The sequence below is a fragment of the Triturus cristatus genome, chromosome 2_1 (assembly GCF_964204655.1).
Source record: "Triturus cristatus chromosome 2_1, aTriCri1.1, whole genome shotgun sequence".
Classification (NCBI taxonomy): domain Eukaryota; kingdom Metazoa; phylum Chordata; class Amphibia; order Caudata; family Salamandridae; genus Triturus; species Triturus cristatus.
Window position 1 is genome coordinate 1070369491 of NC_140581.1, and position 17535 is coordinate 1070387025.

At 50.1% G+C, this 17535-nt stretch overlaps 1 protein-coding gene across 1 annotated transcript in view; it reads left to right on the forward strand.

The window, feature by feature from the left end:
• Positions 1 to 17535, forward strand: part of BANK1 (B cell scaffold protein with ankyrin repeats 1) — a 2329074-nt gene that overhangs the window by 1827008 nt on the left and 484531 nt on the right. The gene's annotated exons all lie outside the window — the stretch shown is intronic.

Below are 17535 nucleotides of genomic sequence, written 5' to 3' on the forward strand. Positions count from 1 at the left end.
CTATGTAGTTGGGGATCTGCAATGGGAAAATGAACCGGGCAATTTCTCCAATACCAGAGTTTATAAAACATTTTTTTATAAGGACCTTGCCTATATCTACAGGAACCCCCCCCCCCCCCATCTCTGGAACACCTAGGGAGACGTTTGGGATTCTGGATATGTAAAAATATTGCAGATCCTCACTCCACCGTGCTCCTAGCACAAAAGTTGATTTTGGGAAGCACTTTATTACAATGTGGAAGGTAAAATGTACATTTCACTAACCCCAGGGCATGTAAAACCTATTTTATAAAGGTCCTCTTTATAAATAACTGAAAGCCCCCCCCCCCAACCCAAGGGAGGCACTAGGAGAGATCCTGTGGTACCATAAATGTCAAAATATTGTATTAATTTGTAAGTGCATCAAACATCAAAGTCGAGTTTGCAACATAGTGCTGCTTTTAAACTGATCTCAGGCTTCAGCCGTGCACACATGGAAGCTCAGAAAGGCTGCTGGCCTCTAAACTGCCATGCCCTTTTATATATTAGAGACTTAAAGGTAGTATCAATCCCCCTACCCTATTATGTACTAGGGCCTTATTGGGGAGGTCAGTCTAATCATAGGGGTACCCTAACCCATAGTGTACTCTAGTGTATGTAGGTATTTTCACTGTATTCTAAGTGTCTTTACAGCATATCACTGGCCATGGGCCTGGTTAGGCAGAGCCCATGGTCAGTCAGAGTGAGTTACCACCAGTACCAGTTAGCAGAAATTGGGGAAGGACAGGACACAGGATGATTTTGCAACAATCAATGGTAAGCAAGTGGGCCCAGAAAACACTGTATCGACACCAAATGCTACCAGTGCATAAAAACCATCAGCACCTCTCAAGACACCACATCCTCCAATATAAGTCATGCAATCTATGTTCATCCTCAGATAGTGCACGAATGAATGGAGTTCTTCCGAAACATATGTGGGAAACGTCCTTCCCATTTAGAGCATATTTTGTGTGTTTTTAGGATACGCTAACCAGAGTGAGCATAGTATGTACACTTCAAAATCTGAACAGAATCTGATTAGGTAAACACTGCAAGGTGTGGCCATCGCCAACTCAGAATTTGAGAGAGAAACTGCACCTCTGTTGTGGTTAATCACAGAAATGCAAGAAATCAGCCCTGAAGTCTCTGTGAGGGTAGAGAGGTAATGTGTCAGTTCATGTTTAACACAGCAGCAGCACAAAGACAGAAAAAGACCTTGCCATAACAATACCCCAACAGTAAACCTTCTCTACGGCCCTACATTAGAATCGCACATCACATTAGCTCTGCCTCCTCTGGCTGGAGACTGACCTCTGGCATGACTCACGGAAGGGCCTCTCTTTTGAAGCTTTGAGGGAAGGAACCAGTATGCTGTGCCAGCAACGGGCAGCGTTATAAGCTCTGAGAGACCTGTGACTGACCAAACCTTAAATTCACCATCTTGAAAATCTCAGTATGCTTTCCCTGTGGAGGGATCAGGAGTGGAAAGGTGATGTGGCATCCTTAGATCAGGGAGGGATGCCACTTTCTGGAACTCTCCACCTCCATTTTTAAACAGGTGCACAAGGAAAAGTCTGAAAAGAACTGGAAACTACAGCTCAGCTGAAGGAGGAAGGAGGACAGTGTAGCTTGCTGATGAATTCTTACCTAGAGACGACAACAGGGCTTGTACTTCTAAGGACTCTGTTGGACTCTTGCCTCTGTGGCCAGTGTCACTGGCCTACCCAGTATCTTTGGAGGACAGTGAAGGGTGGATATGCTGAGGGCTTTGGAGGAGAGGTGTTCCCCTGGAACTTCTGTGGAATGTTCCTATGGTTGGAAGACCCCTTGGCACCTGCTGGACATCCAAGCACCCTGCAAATGGCCACAGGTCTAACCTGCCTGGGGGGCCAAGGCATACTTTGGGACAAGGCGATTAACACGAGCTCAGGAAGGAGAGCTAGTCCTTGGTTCTGGGTGGTTCCCTGCTGCCGGAGCAAGGTGGCTGGGTACTAGATCCACAACACAGCCTTGAAAATCAGGCTTCCAAAGACTTAAAGGGGCAGAAGTGGCAGTCCCTAAGCTCTCACTCATTGGGGGAAGAGCAGTTAAAAGTAAGTTCTAGAAGAAAAGCAGACAAAGTTTGAGTCCAGGATAACGTAAACCTTCACTCCTGGTGACTGGAGAGCTCAACCAGAAGCAAAGCCCCATCTAAAAAGGCCCAGTGGGGCCCAAAATATCCACACATGAATAGCATTTTTCAGAAACTTCTGGGTTGATCAAATCATTATCGCATTTCGCTGCATATTTAAGACTCCTCCAGGGAAAGCTATTGCCCCTGACGCACCATCATGAAAAGAGCATGTAGCAGCTTCCATACTCCCTTTGAATTCTTCCCCATGAAGGGTGTTTGCAGTGACGACCGACACCACTGCAAGAGCCTTTGCTCTTATCAATTGCCCAAGGGGTGGGTAAACTACCAGTGATCGGTGACCTCGGAAGCTGTGCCTGGACCGCTGCCAGGAGAGTACCAAGCTCTCCTAAGAAGCCCACCCATTTAGTAACCTTACTCAACCTAATTCTTCTGGGGTGATAAAAGATTAACTCTAAGTGGCATTATCAAGCACTTCTAATGCTGGGAATTATGTCTAATTATTTTGAGGTGTATGGGCTTTTGTTATTTGAGCCTGTGATTGCTTTGCAAATAGGTTATAGATGGAAAAAGCAAATTATTTTAAATATAGAAACTTACTTGACAAATATGCATTTCTGATAGGAAATCATTACAATACTGTCTTATGTAAGACGCTGCTACCCTTGAAGGTTTTGAGTATTGCTTTGCCTTGTGTTTGGTTCTATACCTTGCCTTTGATTGTTGCGGCAATACTCTGACAAAGCAAGCTGGTCTGGCTTTTATTAAATACAGTCCTCATATTGTGTTAGCATCATGGGGGTTTCAGGTTTTTAGGGTTCAAGACTTGCTGGTGTGCAGACTGTTAGAGATGTCTCCTGTCCAGAGATCCAAGGTAAATGTATGTTACCTGATATGTGGGACCTCTCTATAGTAGTGTGACCCACTGTGGATTGTAATGCCCTTACAAAGGTGTCATCATAGTCATTTTCAACTGCCATTCTCTTACATATTTGTTAATTGGTGCATAGTATTTAGTAGTGTTTCAAAGAAGACATTTTTCATTTTTATAAGAAAAGCAAAGACTGTCCAGCAATTGTTGAGTGAATTTTGATGTGTTGCTGAGTTCTGAGTCTCTAGCCCAGAGCAGCTCCCATGAGTAAGTCTTGAGCGCCAAGTGCCCAAAAGGGGTACTTGGTTTTTAGTTGGAAATCTGTACTATGGGGTCTCAGGAAACCAGTGGCAAAAGCCCTCAGTTATTACAACTGGGGCCCAGTAGTACCTCATGTCTGCCCTGTGACCCACTTTTCTTACAGAGTGAAAATGCGTGTGAATGGAAAAAAGATAAGAAAGAGAAATGGGCTTAAAGGAGACAGGGTGAGTGAAAAAATAAAGTATGTGAGAGAGTAGGGAACAAGAGTATGTGTCAAAAAGAACTATGAAAGATTAGGACATGACTGGTATGAAGTGAGTAAGGGGATGGTGTGTGAGAGAGAACTGTGAAAGCAGATGGTGTAAAAAAGTGTGCATATGGAGAGTGGGTAAGAGGAGACTAGAAGAGACAGACGAAGATGTTAGACTAGAATGTAAGATTAAGGTGTGAAGAGAATAGGTGCCAAAGGATATTCTGACAATATGAGAGATGATGTATGGAGGAGGGTGAAGAAGAGAGTAAAGAGCAAGAGAGTTGACCTGGAGAAAAGCAAGGCAAAGAGAAGGTGAGAGCAAGACAGCATGATGCCAAACCAACATTTTATTTTATATTTTCCCCCACAGAACATCTAATAAAATTCAATCAATACTGTGAAGCCTCATTACTGAGCATGTCCCCATTGAATGCAGATTTAATGTGACCACATTATTGACTCTGGTTCAAGCCTGAATATTCTAAGAATTTCTAAATTTACTCATATTGTACTTTGTCCCAAATACAATCCAGACAGCCACATTTACACACATAGAACATTAGTCATTTGGGATCTTGATGGGATAAAAATTTTATATCAAGCACACGTTGCATGAGCACCCGTTTATAATTTAAAAAATATGTTTTCAGGGAAAGAGATATTCTACAGAATAGAAAGGAGAAGCACAAGCGTGGAATACATAAAACACATGGGGCCTGAGGAACAATACCCCCCTCTGCCCCTCCACCTCTCAATAGTGTGCATTGTTAAGAAACCAGAAGAGGTGGTAATTTGGAACAAGTGTTGATAGAAAAATAAAATGTCTAGATTAATAAATTGGAGACTGCTCCCCTGGTGGAGGATTGTCTGCCAAATTAAGAGATCCCAGCAATGACTTCAGTACATCCATCAGCGCGGTATACTGTATATGCATTGAAGGTATAACTAAATGCTGAATGAGAGCCATGTTTCTTTCACCGATGTCACGTTAGTGTTTTCTTTTACTACAACAAACTCCCAATTTCAGAAAGGGAGTATGTTTCAGTAAAAAAAAGAAATCTGTGGTCATGACATGCATTGATTTTTCTCATGTGACAGTGTCTGTTTTACACGTCCAGGACATCCGTAGCTTGCAGGGTGGCCCCATGCAGTGAAATCCAGAGATAGCTGCCTAGAATTAAATAAGATATGGTGACCACCACTCTTACTTGGTGGCCCGGAGATAAGCTGCCAGATGAAGCGGTTTATGTGTCACCTCTAAATGGTGGTGAGAACCACTAGGTTGATGAACAATACATTCACTGATTTTGGCGTATGAGCTGTATATGCCAACCTTTAAATATATCCCATACTCTTTATAGTCTGTTCACAATTAACCAAATCTTCAGGGAAAAATACTAGATTTTGTCCTTATATGCAACTTGGTTATTCCAGAAGTTAAAATGAATTAGCCTGATAACGTCTTAGGGCCCGATTATGATGTTGTTAAGAAACTGTCCAGGACTAATCAGTTCCGGACTAGTTTCCAAACTAATCGGGTCCTTTACCAGGCTAGGTCGCCCCCAAGCACTGCTGCCTCGCTCCTGACGACCCAGCCGCCGCTGAGCCACCCGACCCCCAGAGCTTCCCGCCGCTGCCTCCTTGCGGCCCCGCCCCCCTCCAGCCCATTAGCCACCCCGCTCCCGCCACCCTGCTGCTCCTCCCTCCCAGCTCCTGATTTATGATGCCCCCAGAGCGACCGCGCAGCGGACGCGCGCAGCGGACGCGCGCTGCGGACGTGGCAGCGGGTGCGCCGATTGTGCGCCGAAGGCGTGCCAAAGGCAAGCCTGTCTGCGCCTGTCCGCGCCTGGCCCGCGCCCAGCGCCAGTCCCCCTGGCCCCCGCAGATGCCAGCCCATGTACCGGACTTACGACGCCACCACCCTCAACACACTCAACACCGCCCGGATCCCCGGTTGCTACCGAGCCACCCCAAGATGCACCCACGGACCCTTCACCTGCCAATCCTGCAAGCTCTCCTGCATCCGGACCTGCACCGCACCCGCAAAGCCGAGCACCAGCAGCTACCACCTGAAGTGCATCCTGCTCAACACCCGCTCCGTCCACAGACACGCCGTGGAACTCTGGAACCTGCTCGACACCACATCTCCAGACGTCGCCTTCCTCACGGAAACATGGATGAACGCCTCCTCAGCGCCCGACATCGCCATCCCGGACGGATACAAGATCACCCGGAGGGACCGCGTCAACCAGACAGGAGGTGGCATCGCCATCGTCCACAAGAACACCATCCGCATCACGACCAACTCCGACGACACCCTCACAGCCGCCGAACATCTTCACTTCCAGATACACACCGACCCCAAGACCACACTCAGAGGCACCCTCATCTACAGACCCCCGGGACCCCGCACACAATTCAGCGAAGACATCTCAGACTTCATCAGCCCACACGCCCTCCCCTCCGCTGACTACATCCTCCTAGGGGACCTCAACTTCCACCTGGAGAACAACAACGACAACAACACCACCACCCTGCTGGACAACCTCGCCAACCTCGGACTCAAGCAACTGGTGAACACCCCCACCCACTACGCCGAACACACGCTTGTCCCAGTCTTCTCCTCCAGCAAGTACATCTCCTTCAGCCACTCCACCGGACTCCACTGGACGGACCACAGCTGCGTCCACTTCAGCTTCAGAAGGACCACAACACACCACCACCCGCAACAGGTTCCCCGCAGGAGCTGGAACAAGATCACCAGCGACCAGCTCACCACATCACTGAGCCAGAACCCTCCCGCCAGCTCAACGGACCCCAACCAAGCAGCCAACAATCTCACACAGTGGATCACCAACTGCGCTGACGACCTCGCACCACTGAAAAACCATCCCAGCAGGCCCGGCAGCAAGAAAACCTCCTGGTTCAACGACGACCTCAAGGACTCCAAGAAGAACTGCCGTACCCTCGAGAAAGCCTGGCGAAAAAACCCGACTACAGACAACATGACCGCCCTCAAGCACGCCACCCGCAAACACTACCAGCTGATCCACACCACCAAGCAGACAGCATTCAAGGAACGACTAGACAACAACGCACACAACAGCAAGGAACTCTTCAGCATCGTCAAAGAGCTCTCCAACCCCAGCGCCGGAAACAACGACATCACTCCCTCACAAGACCTCTGCGACTCACTCGCCTCGTTCTTCCATAGCAAGATCTCCGACATACACAACAGCTTCGGCGCACAGACCACGCACCCAACCACCGAACCGACGCCCCCCACCACCACCCTCCGCACCTGGACCCCGGTCAGCACCGAAGACACCATCCACACGATGAACACCATCCACTCCGGATCACCAACCGACCCATGCCCCCACCACGTCTTCAACAAGGCCGACTCCGTCATCGCACCACAACTCCGGGACATCATCAACTGCTCTTTCAACACCGCCACCTTCCCGGAGAGCTGGAAGCATGCCGAACTCAGCGCCCTACTGAAGAAACCATCAGCAGACCCCACCGACCTCAAGAACTACCGCCCCATCTCGCTCCTCCCGTTTCCTGCCAAAGTCATCGAGAAGACCGTCAACAGACAGCTTGCCGCCTTCCTCGAGACGAACGGATCCCTCGACCACTCACAGTCTGGCTTCCGAGCCAACCACAGCACCGAGACCGCCCTCATCGCAGCCACTGACGACATCCGAGCCCTGCTCGACAACGGGGAAACAGCGGCCCTCATCCTCCTGGACCTCTCCGCAGCGTTCGATACTGTCTGCCACCGCACCCTAGTGCAGCGCCTCAGCAACATCGGAATCCAAGAGAAGGCACTAGAGTGGATCATCTCGTTCCTCGCCGGAAGAATCCAGAGAGTCCGCCTCCCCCCGTTCAGATCCGAGGCCACCGAAGTCATCTGCGGCATACCACAAGGATCATCACTCAGCCCCACCCTCTTCAACATCTAAATGAGCCCCCTCGCAGCCATCGCACGCCAACACAACCTCAACATCATCTCCTACGCCAACGACACCCAGCTGATCCTCTCTCTCACCAACGACCCAGCCACCGCCAGAACCAACCTACACGAAGGGATGAAAGACGTAGCCGAGTGGATGATGAACAGCCGCCTGAAACTGAACTCAGAAAAGACGGAAGTCCTCATCCTTGGATCATCACCCTCTGCCTGGGATGACTCCTGGTGGCCCCCTGCCCTGGGCAGCGCACCCAAACCAACGGACCACGCACGCAACCTGGGCTTCATCCTGGACTCCTCCCTCTCGATGACCAGACAATTCAACGCCGTCTCATTATCATGTTTCAACATCCTACGCATGCTCCGAAAGATCTTCCGATGGATCCCCACCGGTACCAGGAAGACGGTCACCCAGGCACTCGTCACCAGCCGACTGGACTACGGAAACACCCTCTACACCAGAACCACAGCCAAACTGCAGAAAAGACTCCAACGCATCCAGAACGCCTCCGCACGACTCATCCTGGACATCCCCCGACACAGTCACATCTCCGGACACCTGAGAGACCTGCACTGGCTCCCCGTCAACAAGAGAATCACGTTCCGACTCCTCACCCACGCACACAAGGCCCTCCACGACCTGGACCCCAGGTACCTCAACAACCGCCTGACCTTCTACACTCATACCCGCCAGCTACGATCGACCAGCCACGCCCTCGCCGCCGTTCCACGCATTCGAAGAGCCACCATGGGAGGAAGATCCTTCTCCTACCTGGCAGCCAAGACTTGGAACTCCCTCCCCATCCACCTCCGTCTGACACAAGACCACCTCTCCTTCAGAAAGCAACTTAGGACCTGGCTGTTCGAGCAGTAGCGGACCCCTTCCCCCAAGCGCCTTGAGACCCTCTGGGTGAGTAGCGCGCTATACAAATTTCTTGATTGATTGATTGATTGGTCCTGTACGTCCCGACGACCGATTACGATGCTTCTCGACATTATTCGGTCGGACTTGCATTGACTTCAATGGGAGCCTGTGTTCCGAACTGGAACACAGGCTCCCATTGAAAAATAGGGTGGTTGGGGAAAACCTTGCACCCTATGGTGGGCACCCCATGGTGCCTGTCACATTATGAATGGTTGGGAAGCGGAGTCCCTAGGGTACATGTGTCTGTGGATGAAAGGGGGCCCGCAATGGGCCCCCAAAGACTGATTCTGGCAGCTGTTTCGTCTCGGGCAAACCGAGTCGGAACGGCAATCCGAATTGGTCATCGTAATCGCTCGTCCAGAAACCATGTCCATAGAGTTGTACGAATCGGATCTAAAAGACTCTGGCAGTCCGGATACCTTTTGGAACCGATTCGGACTGCTCCAATGATTTCCTGGCATCGTAATCGGTCTTTGGGAAATCTGTACGATTCGGTTGGAAGCAAGGGTTCTGAATCCGATTCTGTAATACTGAATCCCATCCGGAGTCTTTCCTAACAACATCGTAATCGGGCCCTTAGTCGTTAGGTAAAATTACAAAAAACTAGGAGCCTGATATACAAAGCCATTTTGCAGTCATTAAGCCTGCAATTCACAAAATCACAGAGTTTGTGTCTGCAAAATGGCTAATTGTTATTTACTAAACCCATCGTTCAATTCTGTAACAGGTTACCAAATTGCAAAATGGGTTGAGAAACCCATAATGAATTGCTATTTGAAAGGGGCGTTTTTAGGGCACTCTTTCTAAATAACGATTAATTATGTGATGCATCAAACTTTTCCCATAATATGGTCACAAAATGTTGAAAGGATACTGACTCCCGAGGTGGGGAGGTAGGAGGTAACACATTCGCCAAAGGGAAAGGCTTCCCTTGAGACTGCATCCTCTTTGTGAAAGTAGAAAAAAGTTTGTTGGTGCAAGGACCACTCCCAAATCTCAAAAATACGTAAAGAAAGATTAAAAAAATATATTTTTTAATGCAGTTCTGCTTCCTTCAAGGAAAACGGGCTACATTTAAAAAACAAAATAGTTACTGTATTAAAATGCAATCAAGGACAGTGATCTGCTGCAAATAGCAAGAATCCCTGTGACAGCATCCAATTATAGTGCGTCATAATTTGCGATCTACTTCATGAGGTAGGTCGGATTCGACCCACTACGAATTGGAATTTTGTGAACAGACCTTTTAGTGCATAGGACAGTTCATAAAATTATTTTCTAATAATAAAAAAACGTGCACAATTTGCAATCAGTTTTTTGCGAATGGAATATTTCATACATCAGGTCCCTGATAACTAAACAGAAGTAGTGTTTATTCGATAACAATGGGAAAGTGCTTGCGGAAGTAGGGAAAAAAGAAGTATCAAAGGATGAATTGTAAAATTACATGATAGAGAAATTTTAGTTGCCTCTAGTGCAGAGGGTCCATATTTCAGAGACTGTCTGGTTTAACAACTTTTCCAACTTGTACAACTCTTGCCCTAGTTCAGTAAATTACTGGCCTATTTTTTAGGAATTTAGTGCTGTCACAGTTTTACAAATGAGAGGAAATTAATTGCATTATGTCCCATTTGCAAGAACAATTTTCAAAAGGTTTAGGGACAAGGGAGAAGCATCTCGACAGCAATTTATCATAATGAAAGATGTTCTTGGGAAATGCAGGCCATTTGTGGGTGCACACTTGCAAACAGGGGTACGGCTAGGAACAGCACAGCAGGTGGCACCAACGCCTACCGGTGTGAGGGATCCTCCTCACCCCTGATAATGGCTGTTTTTATCAACTAAACCGGGGAGGTGGGGGTAGGGTTGGGTTGTGGACCCCATTTCCTTGCTTGCATTAAGACCCTTGCTAGGGTACTGCTTGCAAACAACAAACACAAAACCCAGTGCCAGTGATTAATCAACAAAAATGTGATGCAAACTCATGTGTCCGCCACGGTTTACTGCTTGCCCAAGAATTACTTATACTTTTCATGTTGGCTTGTTGTCTCCAATTTTAACTTTTGCCCGATGATGCAGTCTTGTTGCCTAAAAAGCAAGGTGACCTTTAGGAAATGATGGGTGCATTTCATTGCTATTAACAGCAGAACTTCCTGGTTTTGATTATTTGAAAATAGTAAACACAAGCAATAGAGTGAGTGGTCTTGTCCAGTTTGATAGTGTATGGGGTAGATTTTCACACATTTTTGTGCTGGGGTAGCATCACTCAACGCTTATTTACCAATTTACTTTCCAGCACAAAATTTGTATTGAGTTGGAAAGTACCCTACAAGTAACGCAAAGCAGCGCGAAACACTGCTGTACGTTACTTAGTGCCAAACGGGCATTAAATGGGTGGTACATGGGCATTCTAATGCAACCACCCATGCCTTTTGACTTAAAACTCTATCTACAAACCTTTGTAGACAGGGTTTAGCACCAAAAGGTAAAGCTATCTGAAAGCAGGCGTTAAAAGGGTAAAAAAGATTCATTTCTCCTTTCTTTTCCTACTTTGCATCCGTGCTGCATTGTGCAGCGCACATACAAAATGGGAAATGTGTTTGAACTTGTCTAGGCATCGAATTTTGTACAGGAAGGGTACCTGTACAAAACCTATGCTAGACAAAGGCATGCACCTTAGCTCTATGGCTCAAGGTGTATGCCTGCCACATGGCAGCTGAAATCGGCGCCCGTGCTAGGGAGAGGGGAGGAGGGAGCCATATCTCTGTAGAAGTTGAGCTTTCCTGCTCCCTCCCTGTCATGCAACGCAGTGCAGCATTTTTGTCTGCTGGTCTATGTTCCGTAACTTTTTGAAAATCTGTCTTAATGACTCAAAACAAGCCGCTGCCCATGTAGGTAAGAATGGTGGGGCGATGGGGTCAGGTTGGGGCAGGATTTGACAGACGACCATGAGGGGAAATTAAATAAATAATTAATTTTCCCTCATTGTTGTCTATCGAAATCCCCCCCACCTGGCCCCGCCGCCCTACTGCTCGTACCTTCACGGGCTGTGACTGCTCAAAACATTCATATCTTTTGATTGCATGAGTATTCATTTCGATGCCAAGGGCAACTGGAAAAACTAGTTGAGACACATTTACGGCTAGGGCGGTTGCACAGGGCACAGGTCACCTCACTCATCTGTTCTTAGTAGAGCATAGGTGTGCCGTCATTTAACATCTACTACAGTAGAAATGAATTAAAAAGGCTTTTTAAAAATACTTAGGTCCGAGTTTACTATCCTTACCACTGTGGAGTACTGCATGAAAAATAGTTGTGCAAACGACAAAAAAATTTGCAGAGCCAGATTTAGCCAGCCGATGATGTCACCAGTGGTGCATGCTAAAAATGGCTGTTCTCTGTGACGCTCAGCCTAATGCTATAGTGCTAAGATATCAGTGTCTAGCATAAGCTGTGCACCCAAAGTACACGCTCCAGCCCCAAATCCTACTTCTAGATACCTGCACAATGGTCAGACATGTGATATTTGTAGGTCAGGGTAAAGCACAGATGGCTGCATGTATACATATCTGATCACGGCCAGACTGGGTACCAACACTGGCCATGGCAGACAGCTCAGCCGCCCCCCCCCCCCCCCCGGTGTGGGGGGGCTATTGGAAAGCATCACTCCCGTCTCACTGCTGTTGCTTTTGTTACCGGGGGCCCATATTGCAAAACTGGCCCCCGGTAACAAAACCGGCTTCACAGGAGTCCAAAACCGGCCCCCACCCTGGCAGCCCACCAGGGAAACGACCAGTGCACGCTATGACCATTCTGGACCTGTATCTGGTGGTATACCGCATGACCACATTCTCGGACCTGGTTTCACTAATAGTTAGCATTTGGTGCAAAGCCATATCACAGTACTTTAGTTGATATAGCTTTTTGCCAAAACCAATGGTGTTTGTGCTGGTTCACTCTAGACATCACTCCTTTGAATAAACTAACAGAGGGGCAGATGGAAGTGGTATTGGCACAGACCAAAGATGAACTTCCTGAGCAATATAGGTTTGTGAAAGAAAGTGAATTTTGTGTTACTGTTTGCACTACAGTGTGTCACTTATCGTCACTTTACATCATGCAAGCGCCAGTATAAGTCTTTAGTAGATCTCAGCATTAGTGGCTACCTCAAAACGGACACCTTACACTCCACTGTTGATGGAACTCAGAATTAAAGGTTAGGAAAAAGTGATCAACATGAAACCTGTACTTTTTCAAGCACTGTTTTAATCAGCTTCTAGCCTATTGAGATACACTTATGGGTTTATGAGACTTCCAGGTTCGCATTCTCTATCTAACTTGGCTGATATATGGATATAGCCAATATTTTGCTAAATTTCTTATTTGTGTTATTTAGAGCTTGGCGGATTGGATATTCCACGAAAACATGGCAGATATGCCATCCATCGTATTCGAAGTGCCATAGGCTGTAATGTACTTGTAATACAGAGGACAGGACATGCATCGCGTATGTGATGAAGATCTGACCATTATCATTTGTGATTACCTGGGAGCAGCTCAAATTAGATGGCCAGAGTGTAGACTGTATCAAAGCTGGCTGCTGTGTCTGACATCAATGGCTCCTTAGAAAGGCAAACTTTTACTTTTTTCTTGGAGTAGGCAGTGGACCTATGACCCTTACATCTAAAATTCAAAATGGGGACCATGTCACTCACATACTATCGGAAGACACACAATGGTGCCTCTGAAATATGTTGTTATAGTCTTCATCGGGAAGACATATTCATACACTTTCAATTTGCTTAGCTTCTATCACCCCCCATAGGGAGCATTGGTTGAAAGTACTTCTAAACAAGCTGTAGGTGCAGTGCTAATTTTGTGCCGTGATTTCACAGGGCTGGGCTTATACAATTTGTCTCTCCTGGGCAGTAGGCCCGGTAATTATTAAATAAAATGTACCTGTCCTTCGGTGTCTGTCTGGTATGTATTCACAGGCTAACCCACTCTGGTCCAGGCATGTTGAATGTGCATCGTTATTAGGGATGTCAGCAGTGCACACCTGCTTTTCAGGAAGGAACATCGTCGTTTTCATTGGATACTCGTGACTGAGGGTGGGTTCATGGCTGGGAAATTCCAGGACAAATCTTCAAGATGTTGTAGAGCAAATTAAAAGTGGATAGCATCCTTTTTGTATCAGCTCGCACTGAACTGAAACCAATAGGAGTGGTCTATAAGTCTGCATTCGACATGCTCGTGGCCGGGGCCCACCACCAACTACAGTCACTGTTGGAACTTGGTGTGCATGTGCTGTTCTGCACTCTGAAAAACTGCCAGCACTCATAATTGCTGTGCTACATGCAGGGGCGGTCTGGGAACCGAAAGCGGCCCTGGTAAAGTGCTTGGCCGGCCCCCTTTTTTGGCCGTGCCGTTTTCCAGGGCCTGTTTTCGGGGGCAATATTGCAGCTCTGCTGCAAAAACAGCCCTGTAACAAAAGCAGCCTCCAGGGGCCAAAAGCAGCCCCCACCCTGGCGGCCCACCGGGGAAATGCCTGGTGCCTGCTACAGCCACTACTGCCCTGTTTGCATGAGACTGGCAGTGGCAGCATTATGGGGAGCATCTGGGCAGGTAGACACCCGCCTGGCCTGCACAAATTAATTAGAGCATCAACCAGATTAGCACACTGGTGACCCGAGGTGATCACCCCTCAAGAATTGGGTAAGTGGAGCAAATGATTGTCTGTGCTGGGAGGGCCCTTGCTGATTCTGTCACACATGTGTGTTTGCCTTGAATTAGAGGACTGTATGCATTTTTGTAGGGTTTTATTTTCTTCACGGCGGGTATCAGCACTGGATGCCGACCTCAGGAGGGGGAACCAAGATTGCAATGTGCAAGAAGTCCAATTTATTAGAAGAAATAGCTGAAAGAAATAGCAGATATCTGAACGAGAATGGCGTTTCAAATCTACAAGTTGCTTTTGAAAACAGCACCCTCATCCAGAATCAAATGGAGTGCTTTTTAGATTTGAAATGTTAATGTCAATGGGCTGGAGAAGGTTAGCTAATGGCAGGAAAATATTTCCCTATCTGAATTCAACATACTTGCTGCATTGTCTCTGCAGATTCTATTTTTGTTTAATATGTATGTGAGGGGGGGCGTGGCCAAGATGGCGGCGAGGTAGGATGCAAGATTCGGAGCTCCTGCCCGCCGCCCGCCGAAAATAGCTTCGGATAACCTCCGAGAGACCCGTGGACATCTGCAGACACCGGCGGAGGGCTGCCCCGGTGACCCACTGGCTCTGACTGGCGCGGGAGGTGGCAACAGTTGGCCGCGGCTGGGGGCGGAGTCCCGGGAGGCGATCCGGCCTGCGGCGGCTGGCACCCGGTGGAGGCTTCACCAACGTGGAGGCCCCGAGAGCGGTCTACCGAGGCCAGCTACCCCGATACCGGCCTCTACCTGGGTACCTACTGCCCCGATCGCGGGCCGCCCTCGCCGGGCATTGGAGATTACGGAGGCCCGAGCTGCGGGGGAGGGGCGACCCTGGACTGCAGCGCGGCCCCTGGGGCTCGCCGGGGCCTGCGGCCGGATCCTTGCTGGCGCCGGAGCGGGACCTCTCCCTGTCCCGGGTGGTGGAAGATTGGTCCGATACTGCAGGCTGTCCTCCGCTGGGGAGAATTGGGACTGAAGCACCGGCGGCTGGGTGTGTCCTGGGACCCGGCTGAAGTACACCGTTGGCGGGGCCCGGACCTGGCGATCTGCTCCCGTGTGCGGTTCCGCTTGCTGCCGAGGCGGCTCCGGTGGTGACAACGACGGGGCCCCGACCCTTTCCTGGAGCTGAACAGCGGGGCGATCTGCTACACCTGCGACGAGTGGAGGCCTACCTGTTCGCCCTGTGCGCGTGGGCGCGGCCCGGGCCTGGGCCGCGGGGGCTGCCCTGGAGGTGGTGAGTCGAAGAAGCGCCGGAGCAGGAGCGAGGTGAGCAGTTGAGGGGCCCGGGTCCGGGACACGGGGCGCTGTCGACGGGGGCTGAGGGTCAACCCAGTGCACAGTCAGTGAGCTAGACGGTGGACCTGCGAGCGCACATGGCTCCCCTCCCCCCTGTGGCCTCTGCGGGGTGACGTGTCTGCCCGATTGGCGCCCCCCCGCCACCTTGCCGCCGGACCTGCTGGGCAGCGGCCGGGGACGACCTGCGACCAGCCCACGAACTTGCTGTTACTAGACCCTGTCTCCCTGAGTTTCCCGACGCCCGGTGGCGACATCGGCGCGCCTCTCGGCGCTGGTCACTTTGTGGGTCGCTGCGCTATGCCCGTATCTAAGGCGAGGAAATCAAAGCCTCTAAAGGACATATTCGGGCGCCCTCAGCCTGTCCCCAGCACTCCAGGCTTGGATTCCAAGATGGCGACCCCGCAGCACTCCCCCGGCGCTGGGGAGGAGCCGGCCACCAAGGCGTTCATGGAATCCCTCTTCCAAACTCTGCGGGCTGACCTACAGACAGTGAAGGCTGACCTCACCGCGGAGATAAAAGACATTCGCAGGGACGTGGAGGAGGTGGGGGAACGAGTGGCGGCGCTGGAGGAGAGGAGCGACACTACTGTGTCGGACATGCACACGCTCCAACAAGAAATCCTCCGCCTGCGAGACCAGCAGCTGGACGTTCAGACCCACCTCGAGGACCTGGAGAATAGGTCCCGCAGACATAACATCCGGATTCGCGGAGTGAAGACCTCGGACGACACCACGGACCTTTCTGCCTTCGTCGTGGGCCTCTTCCGCCACATCCTAGCGGCGCCGGATGACGCCGAGATCGTCCTGGACAGAGCACATAGGGTCGGCCCACCCCGGGTGCCCAATAGCCCTCCAGCGGATATACTGGTGTGCGTCCAAGACTTTAAAACTAAAGAAGCGATCCTCGCGAAAGCAAGGACCCTCCATCCCGTCTCTTACAAGGGGCACTTTCCGGTGCTCTACCAAGACTTGGCCCTGATCACCTTGCAGCGCCGACGGCAGTTCCGCCCTGTCACGGACCATCTCAGACAGCGGGGCATTCCATACTCGTGGGGGCACCCATTCCGCCTCATCTTCCGCCTTGATGGCAAACTTCACCAGCTGCGCTCGCTCTCCGCAGCCTGCGGAGTGCTGGACTTGGTGCCGCCGGATGGGGAGGAGGACTGTCGGGCTGCGGACCCGGGGCCAGGGCCCTCGGCATCGGGTTGGAGGCGACAGGGAGGGTGCAGACGGGAATGGAAGCCCAACAAAACAGACATAGCTAAGAGTCAGCGGGACGCACTGGCCTCGGCGACGGACGCGCTGGCCGGGGCGCCCTCGGGTGCTGAGTGAACAGGGGCCACCCGTAACTTCATGCACTTGTCCCGGTGGTCTCCGGTGGGAGGCGGGCGGCGGAGGGAACCGATGCTCCCCCTCTTGGTCGCACTATGGTCCCCACACCGACGCTCCCCTGGCTTTGCCAAGGTGACGAACAATCCTTCCGGATCATGACTTTGTTGTTGGGTTTTGTCATTGTTGTTATTATTGGTTTATTTGGTCTGCAGGGGGTTTTGGGGTTTTTCTTTTTTGTTGGGTATGGGTTCCCTCGTCCGCTTCCCCCTGTCGCACCCCGACAGTTGCTCCACAAGGGCTTGGAGGGTCTGAGTTGCCGCCCGCACTGGTTTAGGGTAGTTAGCGCCCTACAGCGATTCTGCCTTGCTCACTGGACTGTAGATGCCACACACCCCTCTTAAAGTTCTTACGCTCAATGTGCGGGGGCTGAATAATCCCGTCAAACGAAAGGCAGTCCTTAGCTACCTGGAACACTCGAAAGCGTACATATGCCTTTTACAAGAAACCCACCTTCTGGCTAAGGACCACCATAGATTGAAATCCCGAGCCTTCCCCACACAGTTGTTTTCCTCTGCCAACTCTAAGACGGCTGGGGTGGCCATTTTGGTTTCCCGCTCCTTCCCGGGCAGGGTCTTACACAAAGGGGCGGAGATCAGAGGTCGACTACTCACCTATCAGATCATACTGGGAGGGGTGACCCTGGATGTTGGTTCCATCTATGCACCCAATGACGGGCAGATTGCATTCCTCCTCAATGCTCTTG